This window comes from Amblyomma maculatum, chromosome 2 (assembly GCF_055883805.1).
Source record: "Amblyomma maculatum isolate TAMU_Amacu chromosome 2, ASM5588380v1, whole genome shotgun sequence".
NCBI classification, from domain to species: Eukaryota; Metazoa; Arthropoda; class Arachnida; order Ixodida; family Ixodidae; genus Amblyomma; species Amblyomma maculatum.
In genome coordinates, this window is record NC_139345.1 from 176,953,841 (window position 1) to 176,967,059 (window position 13,219).

The 13,219-nt window shown below is 47.9% G+C and overlaps 1 pseudogene; it reads right to left on the reverse strand.

The window, feature by feature from the left end:
* Window positions 1-11,687: 11,687 nt before the first annotated feature.
* Window positions 11,688-12,560, reverse strand: LOC146200504 (omega-amidase NIT2 pseudogene; annotated as a pseudogene).
* Window positions 12,561-13,219: the final 659 nt, after the last annotated feature.

A 13,219-nucleotide genomic window follows, 5' to 3' on the forward strand; every position in this document is an offset into this window, starting at 1 on the left:
TGGAATATAGAAGCGTCCCCTTTGAAACGGGGTGGTAGCAGTAGCTATCATGCTCATTTTTCTCCCTATATCTTAATTATTGATTTAGATTGGTTAATTAAACCATCATTTTATTTTTTTTTATTTTTTGTTTCTACATTAATAACATTATGTCACTTCTTTGCTTTTAAGCCACTAATCTTCCAGTCGTTTTTTGCTAGTTTCCACCACCGGTTTATTCACCCGACCACTGGTATCTCTAAACCCCAGAGTTTCAGGAACAGTGGCTGCGCCTGCATCAACTTCCGGGTGGATACCATTACATTCGAGTATAATATGGTCAATTGTTTCACTGGAGTTACCACATACAGCACATGCGTCATTTTCATTGTTAAATTTTTTTTTACAGCTGCGTGTTCTAAGGCACCCTGATCTAGCTTCAAAAAGTAGGGCACTGCCTCTTGAGTTATCAAAGAAAACTTCCTTCCTGATAAAAAGGTAAATTGGTTCACAGGAAGGGAAAGGCGCAGTAACTGTCACACTTGCTCTGTGGACACCCGAACCGCGCCGTAAGAGAAGGAAGGAAGGTGGGAATGAAAGTGGAAAGAAAGAAAAAGGAGCCGTAGTGGAGGGCTACGGAGTAATTTCGACCACCTGGGGATCTTTAACGTGCGCTGACATCGCACAGCACACGGACGCCACTTCGTTTCGCCTCCCTTTTCCACTTTCGGTATAATTCCACACTCTGTTTCTTGTCCATCGAATTTATCCAATTTTTACCTTCTGTGTTTTTCACGTGTTGCTTAATGCTCTTTATTTCTCCGTCCTTGTGACTAGCATACTTACTAGTTAGTTTCCTAGTTCTTTTCCTCCATTGTGAGTCAACGCTTTTTAAGTAAAGGTATTTAAATACTTTCGCTGCCCATCTGTTACTGTCGAATTTCCTCAGGCGTTCCTCATATAATATTTTAATCTGAGCTTCCCGTACTTAGAAAGATGCCCAGCCCATATCTCCATCTACCGCCTCATTTGTAGTTTTGCCGTGGGCACATAGTGCTAATTGTCCAACGGCTCTCTGATTTATTTATAATGTCGACTGTACCTCTGTTTTCTAATGTCGACTGTACCTCTCTATTTTTTATCGAACAGCGCGCCGCCGAGCGGGCGCTTTCTTGGGGACTGTGGGGCCGCGGCGGCCGCGCCTGCACGAAAGCCGCGTTTAGCTAGCCTTCGCGCGCTAGAGAAAATCGCCGAAAATATTTTCGCCGCACGGTTGTTTTGGAGCAAGTTTATTTGCGTTGGTGTAGAGTTAAAATCGACTTGTTATTTAGGGGATTTAGTTTTACGTTCACGTTACCTGTGCCGGGGCTCATCACGCTGCTGTGCTAGTAATGCCCGTTTCGGTTCCTTACTGACGATAAAACGTTTGTGAACAATTATTACTCTGCATATAATTCCACTTCCAATGCGCTCTTCTTCCTTCCTGCCAGCCATTTCGAACCTGAGCGATTAGGTTGTGTTGTTCGCGTGGTGTATACCAGTCACATCAACAAATTATCGATTTGTGTTCATCTCACTTGGAAAGCGAACGACAGGCAAATTTTGTTGCGCTTTATTTATGAACATCGCCGCATTAGAATCATTTCTTTTTATCCCTGGAACTTTATATCGCATATCAAATTGTTGCGCCTTCATGTCAAGCATAATGCATCGTTTTATATCCTGCTCGCACCGCTGCGAGTAAACGTAAACGGAGCACGTTTTTTTCTTCCACCCTTTCTCACGCGTTGCATAATTTAAACTGTCAGTCTTGGTATACACGATCCGGGAGTAGGCGCCAGTGCCCTCTCACTAGGACGATATTGTTTTCTTATCTCCGGTGCAAAAGGGGTGATTTTAATTTGAACGGAAAAGCGTGCTCCGTTTACTTGTGCCCGCACCTATATAATCTCGTACGTGCCACAGAAACAGCACCAAAGAAATGCTAGCTGCGTGCAGCAAAACAACTCAGTTTTCATATGGTATATGAACTTAAAGGGGGCATGAAACGGCTAGAAAGGTCACTCACAAACGTTTTCAATGTGTAGAATAAGTGCTTCCGAGCAATCGTCCAAAGTAAAACTCCTCGGAAAAAAATCCAGCTAATTATTATTAATTTTTAAAAACAGCGTTTCTTGAAATTCGCGGGCTGCACCATTTCCGCGTGGCGGCGAGATTCGGGACTATTCTGCCGTGATTACCTAAGTCACAAGTCACAGACAGAGTGACTGGCCACGACAGGCTGCCATTTGCTGCAGCCACGACGGCCACTACGTCACGGACACACTTCCGGTAGCTTCGAAAGTCGTCTGCTCGAGCGCTGCAATCTGCAATGACATGTGCAATGCATGCGTGAACCCAAGCTTGGCGCTTCGGTTCGCGATGTTAACCGAAAAGGTGGTGGCGTCCGACTGAAAGTGCGCGTCGCAGCAGAAGTGCGGAACGAGCGCCAGCTGGTCCGATTTAACACCGTACCGAATTAATAGGCAGCATCAACCTTCATGTACCGACCGACGGCGCAGCAGCGCGCTGCGCCGTCGGAGTGCCGTCGGCCGCAGCGCCCGCGCCTGGCGGCATCGGGTGCAGCACTTACGCTGCTTACGCAGTGCGAATTTGTGTACTTTTGCGATGAAGCTGAGGGTAGACTTTTTTTTTTTTTTTTTTGACGCACGTTTCATTCAATTATCAACACGCCGCACAAATGGTCGATACGGCAGATACGAGACGGGACACGGGACTACAGTACGCTGCTGCGCTGTCGGTCGGTACATGAAGGTTGATGCTGCCTATTAATTCGGTACGGTGTTAAATCGGACCAGCTGGTGCTCGTTTCGCACTCCTGCAGCGACGCGCACTTTCAGTCGGACGCCACCACCTTTTCTGTTAACATCGCGAACCGAAGCGCCAAGCTTGGGTTCACGCATGCATTGCACATGTCATTGCAGCACTCGAGCAGACGACTTTCGCAGCTACCGAAAGTGTGTCCGTGACGTAGTGGCCGTCGCGGCTGCAGCCGATGGCAGCCTGTCGTGGCCTGTCACTATAGTGCTCTAGAAGTTTGGGCAGTGTGTCGACCGCGCCGCGAAATGCATGGGAGCGAGGGGCCGCTTTTGCGATGACGGAGGCGCCGCAGCGCAGAGGGCGCCACCAGCAACTGGTGTGTCAGCCGTCCGGGCGCCCGCGTATGCGCGCTGTGCGGCGGGGCGGATACCGCGCGGACTGTACGTTCTTGTTTGCTTGTGCGTCGTCTCGAGGTGCTCGCGACAAGATTTTACAAATATGCTGGTTAACGGTGCTCAGTGCTGTTAGCAATCACCTAATTTATTTTCCATTTTGGCCGTCGGCAACACCTCGGGGAAGTAACATGACAGGAGTTGGCTACCAAGAAAACAGCTTGGAGAAGGCCGGCGTACGACTCGAACAGCACGCTTCACTCGCCGTACAGCTTGTTTTAGCCTTCCTAAAGCACCTAATTCATGTCCAGAAATGTAGTAGCTTTGAAACGAGGGCGGTGTGGAGGCAGGATGTATGAAGAAGTGAAACATACAACACGTGCGTTCGAGCGCTGACTAAAACTGGTCACAGTAACCCCATTATCAAAACAGTCCAAAATGGTATATTCCGTTGTTTCCCACGCCAACTATGCCGACTACAGTACGTCACTGAAGCCACAAGAGAAGTCGGCATTCAGTTGGAATGAATTAAATGTGGACTACCCCGCATGGAGGTAGAGATGACCTAATTCTTCAAGAAAATGTTTCCATTCTAGGGTGCGCAAGCCACCGGTAATATGCAAGTCATTGCCTCCAGAAGATAGCTCTAGTCCTGTTTTATGTACATACAAAATAAAAAAAAAATGAATAGCTTTGTAAAAGAAATAACGACGGAAAATAGAGGACGCTGAGGCTAGGGTACGCTTATTCGCTTCCGCTAGATCATCCTTCTGCGAAAGAGAGGTTCTGAAGCCGCACGGTTTCTCAGCACGAACAAAAATAGCGCTATAGGTTCGAAGCTAGGTCGCAGTTTACTCAAAAATTTGGCTCGGATGCACGGTCCTTTTCGATTGCTTTGCACTTCAGATTGTGCAAACTTCCTGTAAAATGTGAAGGTTCAAAAAGTTTACCTACTTAATTGGAGCACCAAAAAAGCTCCCACTTGAAGCAATGAAATTTAATGTGTTTTTGCGGCTTCGCGCTTTGCGAAGTAAGCGAAAAACGACAAGAGTTCCCAAAGGGGAAATAATTAAAATCCCTTGGAAGTATTTTACGTGTAATATCAACCTTGTTAACAATTATAGTCTGGTTAGTATTGCAAAGAGCACCCGCGGCAAGTAGCCCGATTATATATAGTCCGGTAAGCAGTAGTTGCAAGTATATCCAGTCGATTACTCATATTTCATACCACAGACTCAAAGAATAAACACGCATTATGTACGCATTTGATTTCGGCATTATATTAATTGCTTGCGTATTAGGTCCTCGTCATCTTTTTCGCATTTTTCCGCTTTCTCTCGGTGCGCGCCAAGAACTGCGTCATACCTGCCAATTCGACGTGCAATTATCAGTGCTTTTATTTTTTGTTTGTTTGCTCTTTACCATTTGATGCCAGTAAAGCGTCCGCACTCAAGTGCTCACTATGAACGTATTACGTATGTGGCAGGTTTAATTTTTCACATTTTATTTGAAGTAATGCCGTAACTGTACTTGACTTTTTTTTTTTTTTCATCTAAACAGCTGGTTCACCCTTTGGTTAGTGGCACGCAAACAAACGTCCGTGATATACGTATATGTTAATCACGAACAAAGAATAAATGCATGAGTCGCGTATACCTTGTTTATTGTTTTTTTTTTTGCCGGTAAATACCACAGTGCTTTAAATAGTACGGTAGTGAATAAATGTGTTTTGCTCGCACACTGTATTTATAATTTATATAAGCGGTGATTAGGGCACATAAAGAACGCCGATTAAAGAGATATATTACAGATTACTGGCGATTTAAGATAAACGTTGTTATGTATTAATAAGCGCAAGCTGCAAAATGTAAGCAGGTGTTCGTAAATAAGGTTTGTAAAAAATAGGTGCTCCTAAAGAGGCCTTACGAAGCACAAGCTTTGATTCGCATATGTACACTGTTTTTCTCCGCGTGTTAATAGCGCTCCTGGGCAGTAGCCTTTATTCCCTTACGGGAAAAACGAATGCAAAACACCACGCTTCGTTGCAAACATTAAGTACAAATGGCTCATCTGGACGATTTGTAACTGTCCGCAGGAAGAAATATTGAGAGTTTCAGATAGCGGTTCAATCATCGCGCACTGCTGCGAAGGACGACCCAAGCGTGCACGATGTCTCCAGATAGACGTAAAAGAATGGCAGGGATCAGTTTAAGCACCTGGAATAAGTCGCCTCTTTAATTATTATCACACTAATTGCGTAGCGTCTGAAAATCGCTCCAAAGAGAACCGCACCCCTCCGCTATCCCGCGGCCGCTACGCGCCGAGCGGCGAACGTGGCACCCCTGTTGCACGTCGCGCCCTCTCGCGGGAGTCGGTTCTTGTCATCGCAAAAGCGGCCCGCTCTCCGGCGCCGGTCGTCACACTGCCCAATATTCTAGAGCACTATACTGTCACTCTGTGGCTTGTGACGTAGTAATCACGGCAGAATAGTCCCGAATCTCGCCGCCACGCGGAAATGGCGCAGCCCGCGAATTTCAAAAAACGCTGTTTTTAAAAATTAATAATAATTAGCTGGATTTTTTTCCGATGAGTTTTACTTTGGACGATTGCTCGGAAGCATTTATTCTACACATTGAAAACGTTTGTACTGTAGTCCCGTCTCGTCTTTGCCGCATCGACCATTTGTGCGGCATGTTGATAATTGAATCGAACGTGCGTCAAAAAAAAGGTCTTCCCTCAGCTTCATCGAAAAAGCAGCAAAAGTACACAAATTCGCACTGCGTAAGTGCAGCACCCGATGCCGCCAGGCGCGGGCGCTGCGGCCGACGGCACTCCGGTCGTGCGCTGCTCCCTGCTCGTCGCTGGGCCTTGTTTCTTTTGCATCGCAGCCACGGCGGACGGCGTTTTAGAATCGTCAGCTTCGCTGCGTCTCTAGTGTAGTCGCTCGCGTGCTCCTGTGCACGATTCTTGCGTGTAGCTTCGGAAAGCGGTGACAGCCTGCGCTTCCGAACTGCATGTGGCGAGCTTCTTTGCTCATGTTTTGCGCCGTTGTTTCTGGCTCTGCCGATGCGTACACATGAGATAAAACACGCGTGCACGTTACGCATTGGCACTTCCTAAACGATGTGCGTCCGACTGAAAGTGCGCGTCGGTGCAGCAGTGCGAAAAGAGCACGAGCTGGTCCTATTCAACATCGTACCGGTTAAAAAGGCAGCATCAACCTTCGTGTAAATGAAAACGTGCGTCAAAAAAGGTCTGTCCTCAGCTTCATCGCGAAAGTACACAAATTCGCGCCGCTTATGTGCAGCACCGGATGTCGCCAGGTTACTGCAGAGATGCCGTCCGCGGGCGCTGCGGCCGACGGCACTCCGATCGTGCGCTGCTCCCTGGTCGTCGCTAGGCCCGTTTATTTGCGTCGAAGCCACGGCGGACGGCGTTTTGGAACCGCCCGCTTCGCTGCGTCTCTAGCGTAGTCGCTCGCATACTCATGTACGCGATTCTTGCGTGTCGCTGCGAAAATCAATGACAACCTGCGCTGCCGAACTGAATGTCCCGAGCTGCTTGCTGTTTTGCGCCGTCGATTCTGTTTCAGACGATGCGTACACATGAGATAAACACGCGTGCACGCTACGCATTGGCACTTCCTGAACGATGTGCGAAAGGACGTCAAAAAACAAAAACAAAAAAAAAACACTACACTATCCTTTTTGTTAATCTCAATTGGCTCGGACGATGCGTACACATGAGATAAACACGCGTGCACGCTACGCATTGGCACTTCCTAAACGATGTGCGAAAGGACGTCAAACAAACAAACAAACAAACAAACAAACAAACAAAACACTACACTATCCTTTTTGTTGATATCAATTTTAAGATTCGCGGACAAATAATTCGTGCTCACCTAGTCATCCGATATCCAAACTCTGTAGCGATCATCAGTCCGTGCTCTCGTCGGTGATACGTACGCGTATACATTCCATGCGTTATGCACAAGAAATGCCTCTCGCCGACCATAATGAAAGCAGCTCCGGACTAAAAACGACGACGACAGATGTTTGCACGCGGGCAACTCGCACGTTTTATTGTCTGCTAGCATCCATGCAGAGTCGATGCTGTCGCGTCAACTCCGCGAGGGGTCACCGGCCGCCGTTGGTCAAACCGCAGAAGATGGTACCGAAGAGACTGACCCAGGCAGCGCGAGAAAAGAAAGCGGTCTTGTAGAAAGCCATGCTCGGCAGGTGTGCACGCTAATTTGCGCTGAATGGGACAGGGATATGAAGAAAAGTGCTCCCTCCGCGGCGGCCGCCTGTATGTGTGGACAGCTTCCTACCTGCAGGTATGCGCTCGCGAACGACCCGAGTCGTTCGGGCTGCTGTCGCACACCATTCAGAGAGGTCAAGAAACTGAAGAAACCGGCTGCCGAGGAAGACAGCAGACAAGGTTGAAAGCCATGCAAACGCAGACGGGACGGGAAAGGCAGATACCGTGAATGCATGGGCGAAGCTCGGGGAAAACATGCGCGACGACCGAAGTCTGAGAACCGAGCGTCACCCGATGACGCTTCGTGGGCGGGGCTAGCGGGGCGGAGTTCCCGAGCTGTTTTCTTCTTTTTTTCTGGTCGTCTCCGAGTGTTGAGTTGAGGGGAGCGAGGAGGAGCGCCATTTTTAATAGCCGATATCTCTGCTGTTAATGAAGCTAGCTAAAAAATTCTTGCGGTGAATTGACCTGTGAGGGAGTACCTATCTCTCGACCGATTTGCTTTACCCCATTTTAGGCACTGCATGACCCCTTTAAGCACCCAAAAGTGGCATCGGCTATGAGATAGGCAGTAGTGGAGTGCTCCGTACATTTATCGACTGCCTGGGGTTCTTTAACGTGCGCTGGCATTGCACACTACACAGGCACTTCAGCTTCGTCTTCATCGAAGCGCGGCCGTCGCTTCTGTGATCGAAACTACGTCTTTGGGCTCAGCAGTCAAGAGCCCTAACCACAGAGCCACCGCTGGAGGGCACAACCCTGTTTCGTTATTTGTATCAAGCCTTGAACAGATATTTACACGGCGGCCAACTCTCCCGAGTTTTGCAGCGACAAGACGAGTATATTTAATTTAGAAGCTGTCGGTGCGTGTTAAACCGTTGCTTAGCCGCTTGGGCCAGGTCATAACACGTAATGAAATCGTGTTGCGTCCATGGTAGATACTAACAGCTCAAATCTATTGCGCTCAACCGTTTTGCACGCCGACTTCTCTCTGAAATAAGGAAATAGCAATTCGGTGTACTGGTTGTCGTACTTAGATTCCTTTAAAGGAAAAGCGAAAGCCAAAGACGAACCACTGTTGGCCGAAAAAACACGTTTCGCCTAAGCAAACTTCAGCGCAAGGCTCGTCGATCCGGTTAAATCTGACACCAAAGAGTCAGTTTCAAAAATCTACATCGTGCGCAGAATCAAAAAGTAAGAAAAGAACATGTGGATTTCTCACATGTGAAGGACAGTACCCCCCCCCTCCCCCCCCCCCCACCCTCGCAAAACAAAAAAAGAAAAACACGCCACTGCTGCGCATAAACGGCCATTTACAGTTCTTAACCTCCATGGTAGGCTTACTCTTATATTACGTCACCGAGGAAACAGCGCGCTTTAAATCGCTGTATTACTCCGGAACAGGAACAAATGTGAGTGGTGTCGTGATCTAGGTTGCGTGTTGCATTCCCGGTTGGTTGTTGGTGGTAGGAGCAGGAACAAGGACGAGGCGGCTGGAAACAGACTTTGAAGTGTGATGGGAAACTTTTATATACAGTAGTTACATGATAGCGTTCTTAGTGGGAGACTGACTAGAGGAACAGTCTCCTTTTTACGACCCACGACACACACTTGTCACCAGTTTTTATAGGGTTGAATTCTTATGTTTCCTAGATGAAAGGCAGGCCAGTTTATGAGGGAGTGTCTCTGTCCCCTCACTTTCCCGCGCTCTCACACACACGCACCAACACTGCTCGCACTCGTTGACACGCCCCTCTGTTTCCTAGCTTGATGCTGAGGAGGTGGTCGTCTAGACGGCGTAGATGGCGTCAGCCGCTTGTTTCTATGCGTGTTTGCACCTGGGCTGACTCATTGGTCCCGACGTCGCCGGGCTGCAGTAAGTGAGGCCACTTAGCCGAAAGCTATCTCCATGGCTCACCACGGGAAGAATGGGAAGAATGCACGCTCGCTCTCCGTAGTGATGCTCGATACTTGAAGGGACCGGAATTCGGTCGTTTCCACTCCTTTGTCCGTTCGTCGACTTGTTGGCGGGACCCCTGATAATTGCCGCCGCGAGACGAACTGTTGCTTCACTGCATGGCGCCGATGTTGGGCGCTCATAGCCAGACGATTACCCCCGCTCTGGCTTTGGGGGGGGGGGGGTGGCACCTGCTTGCAGTCTCGATTGTTGTCACCGTCCTTAAGATTCGACACGGCGCTCCCTGGAGCTCGTCCGATCACAATAGTAACAATGCATAGCACACACCTACATGCATAGGTGGTAGAGCGCGTCAACGGCAGAATTTGAAGAACGCTCGCTTACAAACACGCATTCAAAGCATTCGTAATGGCGCGTGTGGCGCTCATGCAGTGTATTTTCGGCATGATATGCAGATACACAGAAATTACATGCACAATGACCGCTCACATCCGCACAATGTAATGATTAACGCGTATTGCGTCTTTTAAGATATGACCCAGAAAAATGTCACAAGCTACGTAGTCATATGAAAAATGCAATGCACGTGCTCTAGTGCACGTGCACGTGCACTAGAGCACGTGCTCTATTTTTCTGTACAACGTACAGAAAAATATATTTTTATAGGCTGACGTTGAAAGCTTGTTACTATCCTGGAGCACTCTTTTGAATTAAATGCGAAAACATGCAAAGACGTAAAGCAGTTATCCACCTATACCTTAATAGTAATAACGCTACTAGTAGAGCGGTAGTAGGTAGTATATATATATATATATATATATTACATACATATATATGTGGGTGGCGCTGGTGAACACTCTCAAGGCTCGTATACAGACAACATTAATATCCAAGAAAGTAGCAGGGGAGACATCGGCCGATGTAGCTTAGTTGGAAGAGCACCGGACGCGATATTCGGAGGTCGTGGGTTCAGTTCCCACCATCGGCACGTTGTTTTTTCTTCTACTTAGTGTTTATTTACCTTTCCCCTAAACAGATTGCATTACTAATTTATGTGATTATCACAGTAAAAATTAAAAAAAAAGATACAAAGTACAAACCCCAATGCTTTCTTGGCCTCGCCGACTGTTGGCTTCTTTCCTTCATGTATTATAACAAGCACCCTCATTTCCCCTTCATTTATTTGCTTGTAGCTTACGGGGTCTCGGTTCTAGCAGTCTTGAAGCGGCGTAAGAGGGTTCTAGCACAGTTTTCGCCCTCGCTCTTGATCACGTTCTACGTGACGCTAGCGGTAACACAGGACGTTTCACGTCCGCCGCTATGGTTGAGGGTGGCGCTGGTGAACACTCAAGGTTCGTATACAGACAACATTAATATCCAAGAAAGTAGCAGGGGGGACAGCGTAGCTCAGTTGGAAGAGCGCGATATTCGGACGCGATATTCGGAGGCGATATTCGATATTCCGGACGCGATATTCGGAGGTCGTGAGTTCGATTCCCACCATCGGCACGTTTTTTTTCTACTTAGTGTTTATTTACCTTTCCCCTAAACAGATTGCATTACTAATTTATGTGATTATCAAAGTAAAGATAAAAAAATACAAAGTACAATCCCTAATGCTTGCCTTGGCCTCGCCGACTGTTGGCTTCTTTCCTTCCTTCACACACACACACACACACACACACACACACACACACACACACACACACACACACACACACACACACACACACACACACACACACACACACACACACACACACACACACACACACACACACACACACACACACACACACACACACACACACACACACACACACACACACACACACACACACACACACACACACACACACACACACACACACACACACACACACACACACACACACACACACACACACACACACACACACACACACACACACACACACACACACACACACACACACACACACACACACACACACACACACACACACACACACACACACACACACACACACACACACACACACACACACACACACACACACACACACACACACACACACACACACACACACACACACACACACACACACACACACACACATATATATATATATATCGATCATCACGACGTATAACTCCTTATGACGATTACATGCGAATGGAATTCTTCTTGTGGTTATATGCAATTGTACAAGGGCACAAAAACAGCTTTAGAAAGAAACACATGCATGTATTTTTCGGGACACTCAAGAACGGGCATAATTCGAACGCCTATTAACAGCGCGCTTTCACAGAGCGGTTCCTCAGAATGCAGTGCACGCTGCTTTGTGACGGTGTCAGGATGCAGTACTACCGCGACTGGTGTGTCGAACGCTGACGACGTCACAGAGGTCAGTCCTCATCCGGCCTAGAATGGGAAGCTGGCGCCTCACAGACTCCAGTTTCTCGAGGTCTACATCAGCTACGATGATCTCCTCTTGTGCGCCAGCTGAAGCGACAACATTGCCTATGGGGTCGACCAGCATACTGTGTCCCCAGGCGACGTAGGGTGCTGTTGTGTCCGTTGCTGCTGAAGCGCTGGCCACGTACACTCCGTTGTCGACGGCCCTGACACGTTGGAGTAGCTCCCAGTGGCTCCCATTGTGGCGGCTGAAAGCGCCGGGGTAGACCAGGAGCTTGCAGCCAAGTTTCGCGTACAGCTGTGCCAATTCCGCGAAGCGCAGGTCGTAGCAAATCCCGATTCCCACCTTGCAGTAAGGTGTGTCAAATGTGGTCAGGCTGTTCCCTGCAGTAAGAAAATGAGACTCTTTGAACGTTACCTTTCCAGGAACGTCTATGTCGAAGAGGTGTACTTTTCGATGCTTCGCGAGAAGTTTGCCGTCGGGCCCGTAGACAAGACAAGTGTTGTAGAGTTTGCCGGAGTCGACTTCGCATATGGAGCCACCAATAAGATAGATGCCGTTCTCCTTGGCAGCCTGGGATAGCATGTCACTCGTTTCACACGGGATTGACTCGGCGTACCTGGGGAAGTTATCGACAGCATAAAGGAAAGTGAAGCACTCAGGCAAGCAGACGATATTGGCACCACAAGCTGCTGCTACTTTGATCTTTTCTCGAGCCTTGGAGAGATTTTCTGACTTGCTTGCCACCACGTGCATCTGCAAAAGAGCGATGCGAAAGCGCGTCCAAGGCATCGCTGACTATAAGCTAGTGCACAAATAATATGCGAGTTTTGCCGGCCTCAGTTGCATTGAGCCTCAGCTTTTGGAGCCGAAAATCAACATGGTTGCGCCAGGGTCGTTGCTGTACTTGTTGTACAGAGGGTCACATCGGGCCTAGGCAAGGATACGAGGGGGCTGAAAAACGCGGTTGGGAACTTATTTTTATCTGCCAGTGCGCAGATGTGGCTCGCTGTGTTTTTTTTTTTAGATTTATTTGACTATCGTTGCAATATACCTGTTTGCTGTGTGTTGTTAGTACAAGATAAAACGCCAGGTGGCCGGAAATATTCCTGGGCCCCTCATTGCGGCGAATCTGCCTCTTCCCCTGCTTCCACTGAATCCGGTATTCGCAGTTTTATATGACGCAGTTAGCGGTCCGACCGTCGGCCTTTCCGTTCATCGGAAAATATTTCCAGTTTTAATGCCACAGTCTGTTTAGTATTTGTTTTTAAGTCATGTCTTAGTAGTGGGATTCACTGGCCAGCGCCAATGACATACTGATTTAGAATAATGCACAGGTCTAAGATAAATGTTTTCTGATCCGTAAAGCCCTCATAGCGTTTTATTTTCAGGCAACAGAAAAGCTACGATACTTCTTGCTACGCAGTATAATTTTATCAAGAACTGCGGCC